The 21,090-nt window shown below is 55.2% G+C and overlaps 1 protein-coding gene across 1 annotated transcript in view; it reads left to right on the top strand.

Moving 5' to 3' along the window:
• The first annotated feature begins 2,228 nt into the window (after positions 1 to 2,228).
• Positions 2,229 to 21,090, top strand: part of LOC144724257 (breast cancer anti-estrogen resistance protein 3-like) — a 51,862-nt gene continuing 33,000 nt past the window's right edge. The window contains exon 1 of the mRNA XM_078603234.1: positions 2,229 to 2,340. The gene's annotated coding sequence lies outside the window, so the exon portion shown is untranslated. The remainder of the gene's footprint in view (positions 2,341 to 21,090) is intronic.

Raw genomic sequence — 21,090 nt, 5'->3', positions numbered from 1 at the left:
CGGCAGATAGGCTCACGGGGCGGCTGGGCTTGTCGATGTTGTGTGTACGGAACAGCGGTTACTGTTGGTGTATTTATATATTCATGTAGAACATTTCCTGTCGCAAAATTTCTTAGAGGCTTTTCAAGCTGAATGTCATCTCAGAGAAATGCCTCTTCCACAGCGCCGCACCTTTTTGTCCCAATAAAAGGCCCATAACAATTTTCGCAAGACCACCTTATTATGGTTGCCCTTTGTACGGAACAAACCGGTTTGTATATATACGGGGGCAGCTCTTTGCGAATCCGCTGCTTGATTAAGGTCTCCCAGCGCCGTCGGATTGGGTTTTTGTTTTTGTTTCACCATTTCTTCACCACACTGGTCAGTGCAGGTGAGTGAAGGCGAGGAAGCACAATGGTGGGGGCATAGAAGTAGCGGAAAGCAAAACAATGGATTGTTCTGCAGTGCCCGCTAATGCCCACAGCACGGCACGGTGGTTACCCACCCAAGCAAGCACTGCACAGGATCAACCCAGCTTAGCTGCTGACATCTGATAGCGATTGGTTGCATTGTGGTTGATGAGACCACCGGTGTAAACCGGTTTAAGTGTCAACAGTTTTGACCAATTTAACACGTAGGCTTTCGCGGCCAATATCATTCATAATAAAGGTTTTTTTGGGGGTAGATCGCAGTAAATATAAATGCGTCGTTAAACCCACCACCACCCGACACGGGCAATTAGTAAGGTTTGTCAATTAGTGACTACTTCAGCAACACCGGTGTACTCAAATCGTTAACGTTGTGGGTTTACTCTCCAACATATCCGTGTGCTGAAGCAGTAACGAATTGGCACGTTCTGTTTGCGTGACAAACCGTTGGCTGTGTCGGGTGGTGGTGGTGGTGGTGGGTTAACGATACATCGTTGTCTACGTGATCTAATCCAAAACAAAGCTTTTATCATTAATGTTTGACCAAAACTATTCACGTCGAAACTACGTCCATTCATTACCCAATAATAATAATAATTTACAGCTGCTATGCGATGAATGCCTCCCCAAAAGTGTGTCGATCATGGGTTTTGTTTTAACCATACATTCACTTCAACCAAAGGTGCCGTCCATAAATGACGTCACGCACATGGGGGGGGGGGGGGGATCAGACATTTGTGACGATGTGTGACGAGGGGGGAGGGGTGAGAAATGTGACGTCACATGAAAATGCGCAACTTTAAATAAATATAGACAACACGTTCTACTTAATGAAATAAACTTTTTAAGAAATGTTTTCTCCTACAACATCAGAGTGCAGCGCCACATTAAATACGCACTACAATGACAATTGTTTAAAGCGATTTGAAGCATGTTTTAATTTTGGGGGGGAGGGGCAGAGCTTTGTGACGTCATATTTGAGGAGGGGTCTGACTTTTTGTGGCGCCGTGTGACGAGGGGGGGGGGGTTAAAAATCGTCAAAAATCGCGTGATGTCATTTATGGACGGCCCCAAAACTCAAAGTGCACCTAGCCTGGCGCAAGCGCCGTGGTGACGTCGTCGCCACTTAGTGACGAGCGGCGCTTTTGGTTGTTGTTGTTGTTGTTGTCGTCGTTTGCCATACTTCACCACCCCGGACATTGTGGGGGTTGGTTCGGATATCGCTGGGTAACGAACTCACGCCGCTTGCTTTCTGAGCTTCGTGCCTTAACCACGGCACCACCGCTCATCTCCGAAAAGTTTAACTAATTTACTTCCCAAAATCTCGGAACTTAGAACTCGTAAAAAAAGATTAATATTAATTCGATCACAAACGATAGTGTTGAAGTTGATCTCGCGTATCCCATGTAAATGCGCTTCTCATCACTAGTGGAAATGCCTAACCCCACCTGCATAAGTGGACTCTTCCTATCCGCACCCCCCATTGGAGAGAGTCATAATCGTCGAGTCCAACTCGGCAGTTTACCCACCACAGCACACGCACACGCGGAGACACACACACACAAACTCTCTCTAACCCACACACACACACTCTCTCTAACCCACACACACACAAAACTCTCTCTAACCCACACACATCTCTCTCACTCCCCACACAAACTCTCTCTACCCCCCCCCGCACACACACATCTCTCTAACCCACACACACACAAACTCTCTCTCTAACCCCCACACACACATCTCTCTCTGTCGTAGATTGTTTGATTCCCCGCTGTGTTCGACACACGCACGCACGCGTTGCAGGCAAGGGTCATCCCTGAGTGTGTCCAGCCGCTGCTTCCTCCTCCACCTGGTTGACCATCGGCTTGACAGAGGGTGTCCACCACCTGCCCGCTCACAGGTGTGCATCGGTGACTCGGCCCTCGGCGCTCAGGTGAGAAGAGGTCGTGATTGTGGCTGGCGTGACACATCCGACGATCCGGGGCTTGCATGTGGCTGTACACGTTGTGTGGCACAAGCTGTTTGCAAGCTAAAGTGTGGGGGCGCGTGCGTGTGCGTGCGTGTGGATCGTGGGGGTGGGGGGCGGTAGCGGAGTTGTTAGCACACTGCGCTACGAACCCGGCAATCCGAGTTCGATTATCGATCACGGTCAATAACAGTGACGGCAAATATATTAACCGGTCCTGGGCCTCCCGTAGGTGGACTCAGCCTTAAATGAGTAGCCGGCGCTGTGTGTGAAACATCAGTACTGGGGGGACAAAGGCGGCCGAGCGTGGTGCCAGCCAGCCCCCTCGTGTGCCCGTGGCGGTCTTCACGTATGCTCACTAACAGCACTTGCCCTAACAGACTGTTAAGCCTATACGGGTGATCTGTATAGTTGTCTTTTTTTAACTTCTTTCGCACCGTATGCTGCCAACCGTGATAATTCGGAAGTGCGCTCGCGTGAGTGCCCCGTGCCACATGTAATAGGCGCTCGCTAACAGCGCTCGCTCTAAACAGCAGCCTTTCGATTAGCACGCTTGGCTTAGCACGGTGCGAAAGAAGTTCAACATACAAACAAAATCTCGCCCCCCCCCCCCATCACAACAACAACAACAGCAGCATTGCATCCAGCGTACAGTGCCGAGCATTGGGCTGTTTGTGGGTGGAGTGGGACGCGGCGTTCAGGTGAACCGTGGAAGGAATGCGGGAGAGTGAGCAGCACCCTTGAGTGCATGCAGAGCCTCAGTGAGTTGCGACTTTTATCATGCCCTTTGGGCCGTTCGACTTGTGTACACAAGCCCAGCCCGCAGCCCCCCCACCCATCACCCTCCGTGCCCCCCCCCTCCCCTCACCACCCTCCGTGCTCGCCCTATGAGCGAGTTCAACTCGTGCGCAATCAGCAGCACCTCCGTTCTGCGTCATGCTGCCAGCCGTCACGTGCGTCGGTTACAAAGTGCGCCAAGAAGCGCTGGGAGAGAGGTGCGCGCTTGGGATTGCGTTGAGAGACCGGGAGAGGAACTCGCGGATCAGAAGACGCACGCACGCGAACACCGATAACGCCTTCGTATATATAGAGGATCGCAGAGCTTGGGGGTGGGACGAACGGGAATTTGGTGCCGGATCACCGCGTGGCTGCTGCTGCTGCTGCCCGGCTCCCCGCTCGTCTGCGGCTTCACCTCCTCTCGGCGCCTCTTGGGTCGTCCCCTCTCTGTCTCTCTATCATATGCACGTCGACTCGTGACGGCGGCGTTACGAGTCGAGGGGCCTTTGGTCGGACGCGTGTCACGGCTAGAATGACGGTGGCGCGCGGTCGAGACTTGCGCCGGAGTGACAGTCAAATGCGGCCGACTCGCTCGAGAGGACGTCCCCGGCGGATAACGGCTACCTCGGCTTTCCACGCCAAGATAACGCGGCCAGCATTTGTGTGAGCAAGCAAACTCGTGGACCCGGTTCCGACCGTCTGGTTCTCATCGGCAGATGGCTCACTGGCACATTGCGGCAAGGCTAACGAAACTGGCCTCGACAGCTGCTGCTACTGCTGCTGCTACTGCTGCTGCTTAGTTAGCAAACGCAGTGCAGTTCAATATTCCGTATCCGTCATTCGATCACCCGCTTTGTCCCCCGCAGGACGGCTTTTGCATATCCGCCTCGCTGCGGACCGAGCTGTGGGCGGATATGTGAAATAAAGGTCGGATTTGTGGACGTGTATGGGTAGATTGGCTGGGCACAAGTCAGGCGCCGCACTGCTGTGGACGTGGGGCAGTGGTGCACGAGGTTCACGACGCAGCGTCACGTGTAGCGACGTGGATACATCACGGCTGATGATGCCGATGATGACGTATAAGGGGCAGCAGAGCTCGGGCAAATATTGTCGATGTCTCCCGGAAGCGGTTAATGCATCATATCTATCCGTAGACTTTCGTGGGTAACGGGAGAGTTGCACTGCGGCCTTTCCAATCACCACCCCCTCCCGTTGAATCATCCGCAACGCATTTTGGATGTATTTCTTTTCCACGAATAATTGCGGAAAATAGGATCTACCAACGGCAACCCCCTCCCCCCACGTTGGCAGCTAATTAGCATAACGGTGATGACATGATGGGTTTGTAACCGCTCATTCATTCATTGTTGTACCCAAAAAAACCTAGATCTGTGTACTGTCAGCTGTGTTTACAGAAGCATTGTGATGGTGGATTTAGTGTGTGTGTGTGCTGAAAGCCCATTCCTTAGGCGCTTTAAATTGCCCACAGTGAACCCTGATTTGTGACGAAGACGGTGACATAGGAATGGGTGTGAGTGAGTGTTTGCGGCTGAGCGTATGGTGAGTGTATCAGGTGGTATGGTCAGTACATGGGTGTGTGTGTGTGGATAAGTCACCGTGTCCTCAGTCTGAATCCCAACCGTGGCTAACATCGCTGGCGAGTGATACCCGAGCCAGTTCTGGGCCTCTCCTAGGTGAGCTCAAACTCCAATACGTAGCTGTTATCGTGCGCAGGTGAGAATCTGAACTGCTGATGAGGATGACTGTGTACGATGCTGGCTGCGCCGCTTTCTACTGTGCAGTGCCGGCCTCAATAGGTGCTCGCTAACAGCACTCGCCCCCAACAATCTGTAAGTCAGTGCGGGGGGGATTTGTAGCTTAGTGATGGTACTGTATGCGGGAATGCGTGGGAGCGAGTTATTGAGTGGTGGTGACTTTGACCTGGGGCCAGCGCGATTGGCCGTGCGCGTGCGGGCGCTCGGGATAGGCCGTCATCGTCAATGCCCTGCGCGTCACGACGACTCGCCATCGCTTCCTTCCTCGTGCCAGGCCACCCTGCTGTCGTGTGCGCCGCTCAACACAAAGCTGCTCTTGCAGTCTCACCCCCACCATCACCACCACCATCACTTCCATCACCACCACCACCACCATAATCACCACCACCATCACCACCACCACCATCAGCACCACCATCATCATCATCACCACCACCATCATCATCACTTTCATCGCCACCACCACCATCGCCACCACCATCACCATCATCACCACCATCACCGCCATCAACCACCGAGCTCCAGGTATTTCCCGTGCGGCTTGAGTGAAGCCGCGTGTGTCGACTGTTAGCCGTGACGTGACCGGGGGGCTCCTTGCCGCCGGAGACGATCGCGCGCCTTGTTCGCGAGCCGCCTGCTCAGACCTGTTCCTTGCCGTGCGCGCCACACCAAGGGAGTGTGGGGCGTGCCAACCTTGGGCGCTGCCTTTTTGGCAAAGGCTCTTTCGAGTCAAGGGGACCGAGCCCTCCGTCCGCTTGGCAGACAGACAGATTATATTTGTTTTGGTGATTGTTGTATGTGTTCGCCCTCCGCCCATGCAGTTTATCCTCCCCGCCCCCCCGATCGCCCTCTCAGCGCCGCGTCACGGGACAAAGATTTCATTTTCGGAACTCTCGCGAGAGCGCAGCCCCTGTTAAGAGAGCGGCCCGTAGACGTGGATATTGCAGAGCTACCTCGGATATCCCTTCGCACACGGCAGGGTGAAGCGACCTTCCAGCCGCTCTGCCACTGAGAGTGATGTCCGTCGCAAGAGTCAACCCCATGTATTCATTTTAATGATCAGAAATGGAATTTAGCCATATTAAGAGCAGAATCAAATAGAGCGTAATTTTTTTGTGTGTGCATTTATTGGTGATTGGGCTGAGAAAATCAACTCGTGGGGTTGGATTCCCAGTTGAACCACGGGTGGCTAAAACCTGAAATCGAACCCAGGACCTCAGTGGTGCCGGAACAGGGTCTTTGTGTGAGTCTGTTGGTCTCTTTGTGGAGTCTATGGTTCTCTGTGTGAGTCTACGGGTCTCTGTGTGAGTCTATGTGTCTCTGTGTGAGTCTATGGGTCTCTATGTGAGTCTCTGTGTCTCTGTGTGAGTCTATGTGTCTCTGTGTGAGTATATGGGTCTCTATGTGAGTCTATGTGTCTCTGTGTGAGTCTACGGGTCTCTGTGTGAGTCTATGTGTCTCTGTGTGAGTCTATGGGTCTCTATGTGAGTCTACGTGTCTCTGTGTGAGTCTATGGGTCTCTGTGTGAGTCTATGGGTCTCTATGTGAGTCTATGGGTCTCTATGTGAGTTTATGTGTCTCTGTGTAAGTCTATGGGTCTCTGTGTGAGTCTATGGGTCTCTGTAAAATAATTTGTGACCGAGCTGAGACAATTCACTCACTTCACTTGAGAACCCGCTTTCATCACGGGCGGCCGAGACCTGGACTCGAACCCATGGATTTCGGAGACGCCAACTCGGCGTTCTGACCTCCGGTGTGCCACCCTGGCCACCCTGGCCACCCGACTCTCCGTTGCGTAGATTCTTCCGAGCGAGAGAGGCCCGTGCCTCCCTCGCGTGCGGAGGAGTGTTACGTTTCAAGGTTTCTTAGAACTCGCTGAGATAATATTTTCGAGCCCTCCGTTGATTTACCGTCAGTTCGCCGGTGCTGGGCGGACCGTTCTCCGTTAAGTTCGTTGTCGCGACAACTTATTTATGTATCGGCCGCGAGTCCGCTGATTTATATTGCTGTGCTGTGAAATTAGCTGCGGGGGGGAGGTGGGGTCGGAGGGGGGGGGGGCGAGATGAATGTTTACAAATAATAAATCACATTCTTGAGATGAACTGGAAGAGGTCAACACAATAACGACACTTCGTCTACCTTCTACCTTTGATCGAAGCCCCGAGTCAGCCTGAGCTCAGCTGGATGCTGCTCTCTCTCTCTCTGCTGCCCCCCCCCTATTCATTCCGTAACCCCCTCTGCCCCCCCCCCCAGTCGTCCGTGCTGTCGACGCCCTGATGAGCCCGATGCCAGAAGTTTCGACCACTGCCTCTAACCAACTGCATCTCTCTCTCTCGATAGGATCATTATTCCCGCTGCCTTCTGTTCAGCGTCTTGAGATGCGGTCATATTTGATCGCTCTATGAACCCACGTTGCATTGTGTTGCCTAAAGGGGGATTAGTGTGTACTCATACTCATGTCTAATTAACGAGAGGATAAAGGAACTCAAACTGGAGCTGTGCGAATTCCGTGCCTCCTGTAACCTCTCCAAGCGTCTGTGTGGGTGGGTGACCTGCCAGTCTCACTATCGCGATTGGCTACGTACGGTGCAAAAGAAGTTCAACATACACACATACATTGACGACGCCATCACAGCAATTCGTCCAACAACCGACATTTTTTGAAATTAAATAATAATATCCACAGCTGTGTCAATCCACTGCTGGATGAATGACCTCCCCATGCTGTGTGTCTGTCGTGGGGGTTTAGTTTGACCACACTTCACCACACCGGTTTAGTGCGAGAGTTGTCGAGTGGTGGTGAACGGGTGGGTGGGGGTGGAAGGCGCAGAACCGGTTCTGATGTCACCGAAGTCGCCCGAATCGAACTCGGCACGCCGGGGTCCCCGTTCGGCGCGGTGCGCTAACCGCTGCGCCACCCCTCCCCCCGCCGTCGGGGCTTGAAGCTGCCCGAGAAGCTCTGCCGTGTGCTGGCGAAAGCGATTTGTCAAAGAACGGGGGGCTCCGGCCATCGCTCACGACAGCTGATGCCGCGGTCCAGTCGCCAGTTTGTTTGTGCGTTTGTTTTTCTTGATTAGCCTGCCCGTTGAGTTAGAAGCGTCTTGTGGTCGATGGAGAGACTCACCCACCACGGCCACCGGCAATGTGGAATTTCCACCAGAGGCTCACTGAGGACTGTGCGCACGAGGTGAGTGCCGTCACGTGTTCGACGAGGCAGGAAGTCGCCTTTGAAGTTGGTTACGTTTATCTCACTCCTACCCAGGTCGCTTTCGTTGAAATAAAAAAAATAAACATCTCAGTTTAACACGTCGGCTTTCGCGACCAATATCCATAATACAGTTTTTTTGGGTTAGATCGTGTAAATATATAAATGTGTCGTTAAACCCGCCACCACCCGATGCAGCCAATTAGTAAGGGTTGTCACGTAAACAGAACACGCGATTTAACCCAAAACAACCTCTGTTATGGACAACTAATCTCATCAGTGTCTCGCCTGTCTGAGCAAGGGGCGTTCGCGTCTAATTGAATGAATAAATGACTCATGCACTTGGATTATTTTGCTGCGATGAATGTCCACACGATAAGCCGCTTTGTAGAGCCGTCATTCGTTGGCCAGGTCGCCTCTGAATAATAAGCTAATCGATTATTATTCTAATAGCTACGAACCCGGCGACCTGAGTTCGATTCTCGCTCACGGCCAACACCAGCGACGATTGTCCGAACCGGTCCTGGGCCTCCCCTATGTCGACTGAACCTCAAATGAGTACCTGGTGCGGTGTGTTAGCATCGCCACGACGGAGACAAAGGCGGTCGGGCGTGGTTCTGGCCACCATCATAGATGCTCGCTAACAGCACTTGCCACAACAGTCTGTTAAGGCTATACGGGGGATCTTTGTGTACGGTGTGAGTGTGCGGAAATATGTGTGCGTAACAGTATATGCGCTGGCAGTGTTGTTGTTCGTTACATTGCGCAATGAGCGTATAACTTTACGGTCGATGCACGACCAGGGCTAACATCAGCGGCGAGCGGTTTCTGACCATTTTAGTCAACTCACCCCTGAACGAGTGCCGAGCGCGCGGTGCGTGAAACATCGGCAACGTGGAGACAAACGCGGCCCGGGCGTGGTGGGGGTGACGGCTGCCTCGCCTCCCGCTCGCGCGCCGTGGCGACCTCAATAGGCGCTCGCGAACGGCACTTTCCCCCCAATTCCTTTGTGCGGAACGCTCTTCCGTTCCGATGTTAGGACGCCGCAGGAGCTATAATGCACTTTTAAACAATCTCGATTGGAAACTCACTTCTTTGTTGTGTTTAGTTCGGTGCCCTTCCCCCGCACCTCCGATTGCCACGGTTGCCTACGTACGGTGCGAAAGAAGTTCGACATGCATCCGCGCCTAGGCTTCACGGGGAAGGGTCTCCGGTATTTTGATTAATTATTATTATTATTATATCCCCACCGTGATCCCTTCCCGGAGGGCTCAACGGAGACGCACCACGCCCAGCGCCTCGCCCGCCACGCCCGTCCGCTCGCCCCACCACCACCACAACCACCACCACCACAACCACCACCACAACCACCACAACCACCACCACCCACCAACCTCCCCCGCGTCCAGCGGAAGGGTCGTGTAAGGTCGAGTCGGAGGGACGCACGTCCCGGCGAGGCTCGCTCGAGCCGGGGTTTTGGGACGAGTTCTCCCGCAAGTCGACGTTTCGTGCCCCACAGCCCCCGAGGATTTGTGGCTCACCCTTCGCTCGGCGATGACTGCTGGTGGCTTGCAGTGCGTTCCCTCTTCGCGCCGTTCGTATCGCGCGCGGCTGCTGCTGCTACGGCGCTGCGTTCCACGTCAGCTAATAAGGGGCAATGTCTCTTCCTTTGTTTTACCCAATTAAAGTAATTTGACGGTAATTTTAAACATTTTGCCAGTTTGTTCCTGCAGCCACTTAGGAATGGAATACATCAGAAACATTGAAGGGGGTGGGGGGGCGGTTGGGGGGGGGGGGCTTTGCACCAGCATTGAGAAGTTACAGTACAACAACATCCACAACAACAACAACATCAACAACAACATCAGCAGCAGCAATGCAATCCATCGAAGGTTCGTCACCCATCGAGATGAGCAATATCCTCGAAGCGTTTGCATTCGTATCGCCCGGGTAACATCACCATTCCATACGCTCGACACGCGCGCCGTTGGTCCGGCTGCGTTTACATCGTAATTGTAAATCAAGTGTCACGCTCAAACCCCCAGGTTCAACTTTCCTTCCTGTGTGCCAACCGTGACAGCTCCAAGCCGACGTTCATTCCACCACACCGCACACGCACCTCCTCCTCCTCATCCTAACCCTCCTCATTCCCCTCCTCATCCTCCCACCTCCCTCCTCCTGCTGTCTCTGCTTGAGTGATTCCACACTTCCACCCTCTCCTCCCCAATGCACCGCGCGGCTCTCTCCGTCTCTAGGTTGCAGAAACGCCGTGATATTTTTTTGGCTACGAGCGTTGGAACTTTTCCAAAACAAAACTCGGGGTCGTTCGGAACGAGCGCGTACACTTTACATGTGCACGTGCGCGCGTGTACGTGTGTGCGTGTGTGTGAGTGTGGGGAACGGTAGTGTAGCGGTCAGCACACTGCGCTACGAGGTCGCTACACCAGTGACGATTATTTGAGCCGACAAGGGGTCTCCCCGAGGTCGACTCAGCTTCAAATGAGTACCTGGTGCGGTGTGCAAACATCGCCACTGGGGAAACAAAGGCGGCCGGGCGTGGTGCTGGCCACCCTTCCCCTCGTGTGCCGTGCCAGCCTTCATAGGGGTGGGTGGCTTTGTCTAAGGTGTGGGGTGTGGTAGTGTCTTGGTTAGCGCGCTGTGCTACGAATCCGACGAGCCGAGGTCGATTCATTCCCGCTCATTGCACAACATCGGTGACGAATTATCTCGAACCATTCCTGGGCCTCCCCTGAAATGGGCACCGAGTTCGATTGTGTACACGTCACAAAGGTGTCGAGGCGTGGTCCCTTGACACGCCACCCCATTGTGCGCTGTCGGCGTTCGGCGGTGTTCGCTCACAGCACTCTCCCCAGCGCCCCGCGTGGAGGGTATATGGCCTGCGTGGGGATCTTTGTCGTCGTGCCTGTGTGTGTGTGCGTGTGTGTGTGCGTGTGTGCGTGAGTGAGTGTGTGTGTATGTGTGTGTGCGTGTGTGTGTGTGTATGTGTCTGTGTGTGTGTGTGTGCGTGTGAGTGTGTGTGAGTGAGTGAGTGTGAGTGTGTGTGTGAGTGAGTGTGTGCGTGTGTGTGTGTGTGTGAGTGAGTGAGTGTGTGTGTGTGAGTGTGTGTGTATGTGTGTATGTGTGTGTATGTGTGTGTGAGTGTGTGTGTGTGAGTGTGTGTGTGTGAGTGTGTGTGTGTGAGTGTGTGTGTGTGAGTGTGTGTGTGAGTGTGTGTGTGTGAGTGTGTGTGTGAGTGTGTGTGTGAGTGTGTGTGTGAGTGTGTGTGTGAGTGTGTGTGTGTGAGTGTGTGAGTGTGTGTGTTGAGTGTGTGGAGTGTGTGTGTGAGTGTGTGAGTGTGTGTGTGAGTGTGTGTGTGCGTGTGCGTGTGAGTGTGTGTGTGTGTGTGAGTGTGTGTGTGTGAGTGTGTGTGTGTACGGCGGTGTGTGAGTGTGTGTGTGAGTGTGTGTGTGTGAGTGTGTGTGTGAGTGTGTGTGTGTGTGAGTGTGTGTGTGTGTACGGCGGCGTAGCTGCGTAGCGTGCTGCACTGTTGACCCGGCGATCTGATTCGTTATGGACATGCTGACATTGGTATGAATGTGCGTGAGTGAGTGAGTGAGTGCACGTGTCGGGGGTGAGTGTGTGTCCGTGCGGGAATGTGTGTGCGAGTGTGTGTTGGGGAGCGGTGGTGCAATGGTTAGCGCGCTGTGCTGTGAACTCGGCCATCTGATTTCAATTCCCGACGACGGAACAATAATTCATCGCTGGTGAATACTTGAACTGTTCCTAGACCCTCGGCTAAGTTTACTCGGCCCAAAAAAATGAGCACCTACAGATGTAGAAAAAATCGGGAAGCTGTGTGCCATAAAAACATTTGTTACATTTAAAAAAGATGAGTATTGGTGCGATGTCTCAACACCAGCAGTGTGGCAACAAATCCAGCACTTGCCCCACCAGCCTGTTTAAGGCTGCACGGGGAATCTTTATCTTTATTATATATGTTTCTGTGTGTGGGCACTGTGGCGAATATTTGAATCGGTCCTGGGCCTCCTCTAGGTCGACTCAGCCTTAAATGAGTACCTGGTGCTGTGCGTAAACATCATCACTGGGGAGACGGCCGAGCGTGGTGCTGGTCACCCACCCACCTCGCGTGCCCTGGCGGCCCTCACGAGTGCGACTCGCGGACAGCACTTGCCCCAAGAGTCTGCTCAAGGCTACAAGGGGGATCTTTATCTCTCTTGCGCGTGTGTCAGCGTGGAACGCACGGCACGGTGGGGGTGGGTGTGGGGGGCGGTGTGGAGGGGTAGGGAAGAGCGGGAGGGGGGGGTTATAGGTGCCCCGAGGTAGGGGGTTGGAGTGAGGGAGTCATCAGTCATTAGAGCAGAGATGTTCACATCCACAGAGGCGACCGGCTCTGCCCGGATCTAGTCAAACGGGAAAAAAGTTGCGGTGCTTCTCACCGCGTGGTGGGCGGGGGGGTCGAGGTTTTTGAATTCGCGGCCTAAATCGCCTCGGTGTGCGTTTGATGCAAGTCGGGAGTGGTGGCGCAGTGGTTAGCGCGCTCCTTCCACGGGCCGTTCGCTGACACAACGCAGGGTGATCACGATTCGGCGATCTGAGAGACATTCGGAAATGGGCAATGTTTTTTATTTATGGCTCACCAAGCCCGCACAACGGACCAGCGTGGTGAAGTATGGTCAAGCAACTGACGTGGCACAGCGAGGCTTCGTCCAGGGGGTGGGCTTGACGGGGGGGGGGGGGGGGCTCCTCGTCCCCTCCGCGTCATTGACGCGAAACTGATGGCCCAGACGGGAGGTCTGCGTGCACGTACAATTGAACTTCTTTCGCGCCGTACGCCACCAACCGTGCTGATTGGGGACCGTGGTGAGGTACGCACGCCCCTGCTGCGTGAGAACGAATCTCTCGCTTGGCTTTGCCCCCCCCCCCCCCTGGACACGTTGTTGATGTTGGCAAGCCGTCATCATCGAACAATTCCGCTTGAGTTATCACAAGGCTCGGCACACTAAACTAAAACAATGTTTTTTATTTTACCAGGTAAGGTCCACAGAGCTATGTAGCTTTTTTTTCCAGAAGCCACAAATGAGAGCCCAACGAAGCGGCTCATCACGTGGAAGCGTAGAGCAGCCACATGCTCTGAACGCACGTGGCCTATACGTGGAGGGAAAACCCGGAGGGCCCGGATAATAACCACGCGACCACGGGAGAGAGATAGAGACACGACAACTCCAAATATACAACAGCAGACGTCAGGGTCGGGATGGAACCCACGACCTCCTGCATACCGGGCGAGGTCGTTAACATCTCCTAGCCACCATGGCGCCCCACGCGTGGCCTCGGCGCGCCGTGCGGGTTTCTGGCGAGGAGTCTGCAGCCAATTACGAATTTCCGAGCGGGCGGGCACTCCTCGGCACGTCGCAGTCGCAAGTTATTTGCCGCTGAACCTTGGAAGCGCTTTCATGTTCCTGTTGGGCCTCTGGCGTAGTGAGTGAGGGGAGGAGGCTGAGGCTGCGGTGGTGGTGGTGGTTGTAGGCAGTCGTCCCCCCCCTCCAACTAGGGCAGAGGAGCGACGATCACAACAACGAGCGGAACGCCGGGCGGATAAAATACAGCGAGTTGACACAGTATGGGGCGCTGTGCATCTGCCAGTCATCTCAGTCGATCAACCCATGGCACCTGGGTCTGTCCCGTGACCTCTTGCCAGCAGCGAGCTTTCGACACTTCACGTGGCCTCAAAGTGCACGTGGCCTGGCACAGCCGCCGTAGGCGACGTCACCGCCACTCGTTGGCGAATGGCGCTGTCGGTGGGCGACACCGCGAACTCACCCGGCCCAGCACGACGCCGCGGGAACATCCCGGAGATACTGGCTAAGGAACGTGCGCGGCTATGGCGCAGCGTGCCACGTGCGGCGTGCGTGCGTCCAGATAGCCAATCAGCTGATAGATGAGGGGGCCTCACCCCTCTCCCCCCTCACCCCCCACGCGCGCCCTGCGGGGTCGTGCGTGGCGGGGTACGAGAAGACCGTCGTTCCGGGCTGCGTGGTGAGTGCGGGTCGGTGGAGGCGGACGGTTTGCACCCCCGAGGCACAACTGGGACACGTCATGGACGCAGCGAGAAGAGGAGAGTAGAGACCTCCATGCGGATGCATCGTCTTGAGTGTGGCATTTATGATGATTAATTTAATCACATTTGTCCAACGAAAACTGCAGGACTTTAATGTCCCTGGGAAGACGAACATATTTCCCAGGACAGCTGCTGCTACTTCCTCAGCAATGATTATAATCCTGGAGAAAAAGAGACAGGTGTCAACCCCAATTAAAACAATTGACGTCGGCTGCGCTACCCTCTGCTGCGCATCAAATAACCCGACAGCAGCCTATAGCACCTGTTATACACCGCATAGCGCTCGGTCATCCAGGCTGTTTTCCCTGCTGAGCTTCCAAGATATCACGAACATCGATCGCATGCCCGCGTGCTTCCGTCGTGGGCAGCATTACGATAGCTGACGATGAGCACTGATTGAAAGCGCATCTTCTTCGCCTTCGCCTGGGCCCACGTGCTATGCCGTTGCTTCTCAACGTCAAGTGTCGTGCTTCAACGACATGCTTTGGCCTCGTCACCCATTGTTTGTAGACGTTCAAAGGTGACATTGGCTGTTTGCGTTTCAGCCTGCATGTAGCCCTCATCGCAAACTTCCTCGCGCGGTGTATCTCTGTTTGCTTGAGAGGGAGGTGGTGGGGGTCCGAGTGGGTGTGGAGGGCCTTGAACGGCCCCGGCGTGTGGCTGTGTTTACCGAGACACCGACACGAGCTGGCACCCATCAGACGGGGCGGAGAGGGCAAACGCAATGAGTGGGGGCGGTACAATAGACGAGACGGGCAGTCCGCAGCGGCGTAGCCGTGGTGGGCATTGCCCCTGGTGCACGGACTGAAATGCTCCCCCACCCCCCAACTCTCATTACGCTGGAATCCCCCCCGCAACCGGCAAGTTGGGGGGCGGGGGGCTGTAGTGCAGTTCCACCGCCTTCACACTCAATAGCTACGCCACTCAACAGGGACGGACATTTACAAACAGGACAGACGGCGCAGATGGATGGGGGCGGGGGGGAGTTGATTCGAGCGCGGCGAGGCCTGGTTGATACCGCGGGGGTGGATTAACCGTGGCCACACCCCACGTGGTCGCCCGTCTGCTTCACTCGCAGCAGAGGGTGAACACGCCGCGGTGTCGTCAGCGAGAGTGAGGCCATCGCGCGTGCCCGCGTCGCGGTCCGAATTCGTAACAAATTCGTAACACGACTCAAATTTGCAATATGCCCCACAAATTACTCCGATCGGAATTACACGCACACGCACGCGCGCGCACGCACACACACACGCGCACACACACACGCACACACACGCGCACACACACACGCACACACACACGCACGCGCACACACACACATGCACACACGCACACACACACACGCGCACACGCGCACACACGCACACACACACACGCGCGCACACACGCACACACACACACGCGGCGACTAACTGCGAACACTTGGGCAGGACGCTCTTGAGAAAGAGTCGCGAGGCTCGCGCAGGATGATCATTATAACAAGAGCAGCTTTCGCCGTAAGCCGGTGGGGCTACAAACGAGAGGGGCGCGAACGCGAGCTGACATGTCTTGCTGGACCACGAAAGTTGGGGCCGCGAACGGTGGCAGCGTTCATCCGGGAGGTGCCGCATAGGCAGAGAGACGTGCGGGAGTTCAAGTTCATTTATTAGGTGTAGCCCTGTGAGCCATTCGGCTCTTGAATCGGGTACAACCGCAACAAACAAACAACAAAAACATGAACAAGAAAACATCTTAAAGTGACTATGTGACTATGTGCAAACAGAAAAATACAGGGAAAAACTGCAAAGTCTTCCAGAAAAAAAAAACACCGTACACCAACGCTGTGCAAAAATCCCAGTGGGATGCAAGTCAAACAACAACAACAACAACCACAACTTAGATTAAGACCATCAGTCTAACTCCGTACTACAACAAACAAACATGGCCAAACCAGTAAACTTTTCGAAATCATGATTCGCAGTGCCACGGTTTCAGCGGCTCTGTCGCCTTTCGATCGCCTTCAGAGTTCTTCACAGCCGTACAAGACTTCCGTGAGACGCACGTGACGGCCTGAAAAAATGACTCAATAACCGTGCGATTTATGCGTTGTGTCATTTACCTTCGGACAACAGCCACGTTGACTCACTCTACTGTTATGCTAATGTTGAAATAGAGCCGACACGTACAGCCCCTTGTCAATCCACTGCCGGACGAGAGACTTCAATCCACTCGCTCATCAACAGCCAAAGTGATTTTTGTTTTACATTTAGCTAGGAACATCCTCACTCAAAATGTCTCTTTCACACCGTACGTTGCCAACCGTGCTGTAGATTTCGCAGTTGGTGGATGAGAGACGGGGGGGGGGGGCGGTGTGGATGAGGTTTTGTGTTTTTCCACTTCGGCTGCAGAAATGGCAAATCTGCCTAGTGACAGCAGCACGGACGCAACGGCCTCCTCTTGTGAATAACGCCACGGGACCTTTAACGTCCTCCGCTGAAGCAAGCCGCGCGTCGATTTTTTTACAACGAATAGTGTGTACGGCGCAAAAAGAAGTCCAACATACTTACTATACACAGGTAGCCTTATAATTTGGTATATTATTGTGATACTTAAAAACACGACTTATTCGTGTGAAAGACTGCAAATATTCCTTCCCTTTACGTGCACCGGGCCCTCTCCGCACATTAATTACCCCCACACAGCCACACACACACACACTCACACACACACCCATACACACACACACCCACCCACACACAGACCCACCCACACACCCACACACCCACCCACACACACCCACACATCCACCCACCCACACATCCCCACACACACACACCCACACACTCACCCACACACCCCCACACACACCCCCACACACCCACCCACACACACACACCCACACACCCACCCATACACCCGCCCACCCACACACACACCAACCCACACAGCCACCCATACACCCACACACCCACCCATACACCCACACACCCACCCACCCACACATCCACCCACCCACACACACACCCACACACCCACACACACACCCATCCACACACCCACACACACACCCATCTACACACACACACACCCACCCACACACCCACCCACACACCCACACACACACCCATCCACACACACACACACCCACACACCCACCCACCCACCCATACACCCACCCACACAGCCACCCACACAGCCACCCACCCCCTTTCCCGAGGGAGGAAAGAAGCTGGAAGTTGGGGGGGGGGGACGAAAGGAAAGATGTGAAATGGGAAATAACGTGCGTCTGTCAGCCGCCACCACCGCCACCGCCGCCACCGTGGAGGATGTTGGGGTTGAGGAAGGGCCCTCCCGTGACGCTCCTCGCGAGTCCCCTGGCGCCCGCGGCCTCGCGCCGTTCAAAACTCCAACCGCTGAGACGTCGCTTCTTGTTTGAGCCTCTCTCGTTTTTTAATGAAATAATTTTCAAGCACTTATCCCTCTTTTACATAATTCGTGTATTTTTTACATTTCCGTTCTGCCACTTGTCGTCGTGCGATAACGTGGACCACCGCCCAGGCCGACGCAGCGTTTAGAGAGAGAGAGCGAGTTCAAATCCTGGTTGGGCTTGACTCAGCCCCCCTCCCCACCCCATCATCGCTCCCTCCGGGGTCGATAAAATAAGAGTACCACGTTGTGGCCAAAAGTTCAACAGTGGTCGCCCCTATATGGATAGACTCGCCCCCGCCGTACGCGCGCGGCATTGCCACCACAGCTCCGGGGCTGCACGAGAGAGTTGAGGAGCGCCGATACCGCAGCGGCCGCAGGTCGATTTCACGGTGCGTGCACGTTGCACGTGCGTGGTTCAGTGGCAGCAATTCGTCGTTGCACGAAATGTGTCGCTTCACAGGACGACCCCCTTCTTTTCGCGAACGCTTCTGCCGCGGCTCATCGACGAATCGCCGGTTCGACTCCATCTCCAGGCGCGCCAGCTCAAGCGATGGTGCGCCTTCCTTGGACCCCGCTCGCCTCTACCCAGCCAGCAGCACCGATAGGCACGGCGCCACGGCGATTCGGTGGGCAGGTCGCTCGCGTGCGATGGGGGCAAAGTGTGGGTACTCACCAGCTCGCACAAGAGCGTGCAAGGGTCGAGCAAATACCCTCCAGAGCTCCCGCGAAGTGGAGGCCCTTTGACATGGGCGAGCAATTGCAAGGCTGCTCCTTTACCCCGTTAGTCCACAGGCCCCTTTATGGACACGCGACTGCGGGTGTCCCCGGGGAGACAAAGGCGGCCGGGCGTGGTGCTGCCCACACACCCCCTCGTGCGCCGTGCCGGCCTTCATAGGTGCTATTCGCTAGCAGCACTTGCCCCAACAGTGTGTGAAGGCTACACGGGGGATCTTTGTCTTTGTCCCCAGGGTGACGAAGGGGAAACGTGTGGAACCTGGCTCCGTGTTCGAACCGCGGTGTTGGTGTTGTGATCCTGGAATGCCGCGAGCGAGGATGGGAGGGAGCTCCGCCTGCCTGGGTTTCCTGTCGCCCATCTCAGGCGGTGGGGGGGGGGCGGGGGGGGGCGGAGGGGGTGGGGGGGCGGAGGGGGTGGGGGCTTTCCTCCGCGGCCCGACCTCGGCGAGGGCTGGGGAGCTTGTGTGTACGTGTCTGTGTGTACGTGTCTGTATGTGTACGTGTGTGTATGTGTACGTGTGTGTGTGTGTACGTGTGTGTGTGTGTGTACGTGTCTGTGTGTACGTGTGTGTGTGTACGTGTGTGTGTGTGTACGTGTCTGTATGTGTACGTGTGTGTGTACGTGTCTGTGTGTACGTGTGTGTGTGTACGTGTGTGTGTGTACGTGTGTGTGTGTACGTGTCTGTGTGTACGTGTCTGTATGTGTACGTGTGTGTACGTGTCTGTGTGTACGTGTGTGTGTACGTGTCTGTGTGTGTACGTGTGTGTACGTGTCTGTGTGTACGTGTGTCTGTATGTGTACGTGTGTGTGTACGTGTGTGTACGTGTCTGTGTGTGTACGTGTGTGTGTGTACGTGTCTGTGTGTACGTGTCTGTGTGTACGTGTCTGTATGTGTACGTGTGTGTGTGTACGTGTCTGTGTGTACGTGTCTGTATGTGTACGTGTGTGTGTGTACGTCTGTGTGTACGTGTGTGTGGGGGGGGGTCGTAGTGTAGTGGTTAGCGTGCTGCGCTACGAACCTAGCGACCCGGGTTCGATTCCCGCTCACTGGCCAACAACAGTGACGATTATCTGAACCGGTCCTGGGCCTCCCCTAGGTCGGCTCAGCCTCAAACTGAGTACCTGGTGCGGTGTGTAAATATTGCCACTAGGGAGACAAAGGCGGCCGGGCGTGGTGCTGGCCACCCACCCCCCTCGTGTGCCGTGCCGGCCTTCATAGGGGTTCGCGAACAGCACTTGCCCCAACAGTCTGTTAAGGCTATACGGGGGATCTTTGTTTTGTCTATGGAGGAAGCTCGTGAAGGACGCTTTTGGGAAGTTGGAGGAAGTAGCCCTCCAAAAATAATAGAGGGCGTAGGAGCGACGCTCACAACAACGAGCTGAGCGCCGAGCGGCTAAAGAGCAGCAGGTTTTTCGCAGCAGGGGTCACATGTGACGGTGTTCTTGATCAGTCAACTCATGGCACCGGGGGTCTGTCCCCGTGACCTCTTGCCAGCAGCGAGCCTTCGACGCTTCCACGCGGCCTCAAAGTGCACCTAGCCTGACACGAGCGGCGCGCTGACGTCACCGCCACTCCGTGATGAATGGTGACCGACAACGCCGATGAGTGGGACTCGTGGCACGGGGAGGCAATTATCCACAGCCCTCCTGCGGGTCTCCTTTGAGAGCAGGGGTCGGTTTCAAATGTGGGGGGCCGGGCGAGTTACTCGTAACAGCCTCTACCCTGTGGTCTCCTTAAACCCGGCGCATTCGCCCCGCCCGAGAAACGAATCCACGTCGACGCGGTCATCGTTGTAAGGCGACGCGCGCGAGAGAGCAACGCTGCCTCCGCGCCGTGCAGCCGCGCGGAGCGACTCTCGGGTTTTAATAACAGAGCTCGATGTCGAATTCCAGTCTAATTGCCTCCCTGGAAATGCAACATTGACGCAATAACGATACGGTTATGCCAAACCTTTTGGGCGGGGAGGCGCGCGGCTTGGGAAAGCCGCGCGCGTCGCTCGTATGAAGAGTTCATTGAGTTTCCCGTGGTCGAGACAAAATGATGGAGCGGCAGCCGGAGGAGCGATCGCGCGCCCGTCAGGATCTCGCCCAACCGCGGTCGGAGTAGCGAATGAAATTGGCTCGTGCCAATTCGCAGCGCGCATGGCTGGTGTTGCGCACCCCCCCCCCCCCCCCTCGAAGGGACGGTGGCCCCGACGGTCTCGGCCAGGGGTGGGCGACCCGCAGAATCTCGGTCGGTGGGGAGTCACCGGTCGAGGCGGCACGTGTTGTTGTTAGCACGAGGCAGGGGTCGGCAACCTGCGGCTCTTCAAGCACCTTGCTGCTTCGCGACTTGACCTGTTACTGACCCACCGCCGCCTCGTATTCACCGCAGTGCATTGGCAGCTCTTGAAATATTGAGGGTTTTTTAATTTTATATATACCGAATTCGAATTAATTGTCTCTTCTTGATGTTTTGCTTGACGATCCCTGGTCCAGTCTCACGACGGAGTGCCAGTAGGTAGGGGTTAGGCCTTCATCCAGCAGTGGATTGACACCGATCTGCACACGCCTCTCTCCACAGGCGTGCGCGATGCTGTGCTGTGCACGCCTGTGGAAAGAGCGACACACATCGACGGACGCACGCGGGCGCAAACCTCCTCTGCGTCCTGTCAAACATTAACGGAATCCACAAACA

The sequence above is a fragment of the Lampetra planeri genome, chromosome 20 (assembly GCF_965212315.1).
Source record: "Lampetra planeri chromosome 20, kcLamPlan1.2.h2, whole genome shotgun sequence".
In the NCBI taxonomy this organism is placed as follows: Eukaryota; Metazoa; Chordata; class Hyperoartia; order Petromyzontiformes; family Petromyzontidae; genus Lampetra; species Lampetra planeri.
This window is presented reverse-complemented; position numbering and strand designations above follow the sequence as displayed.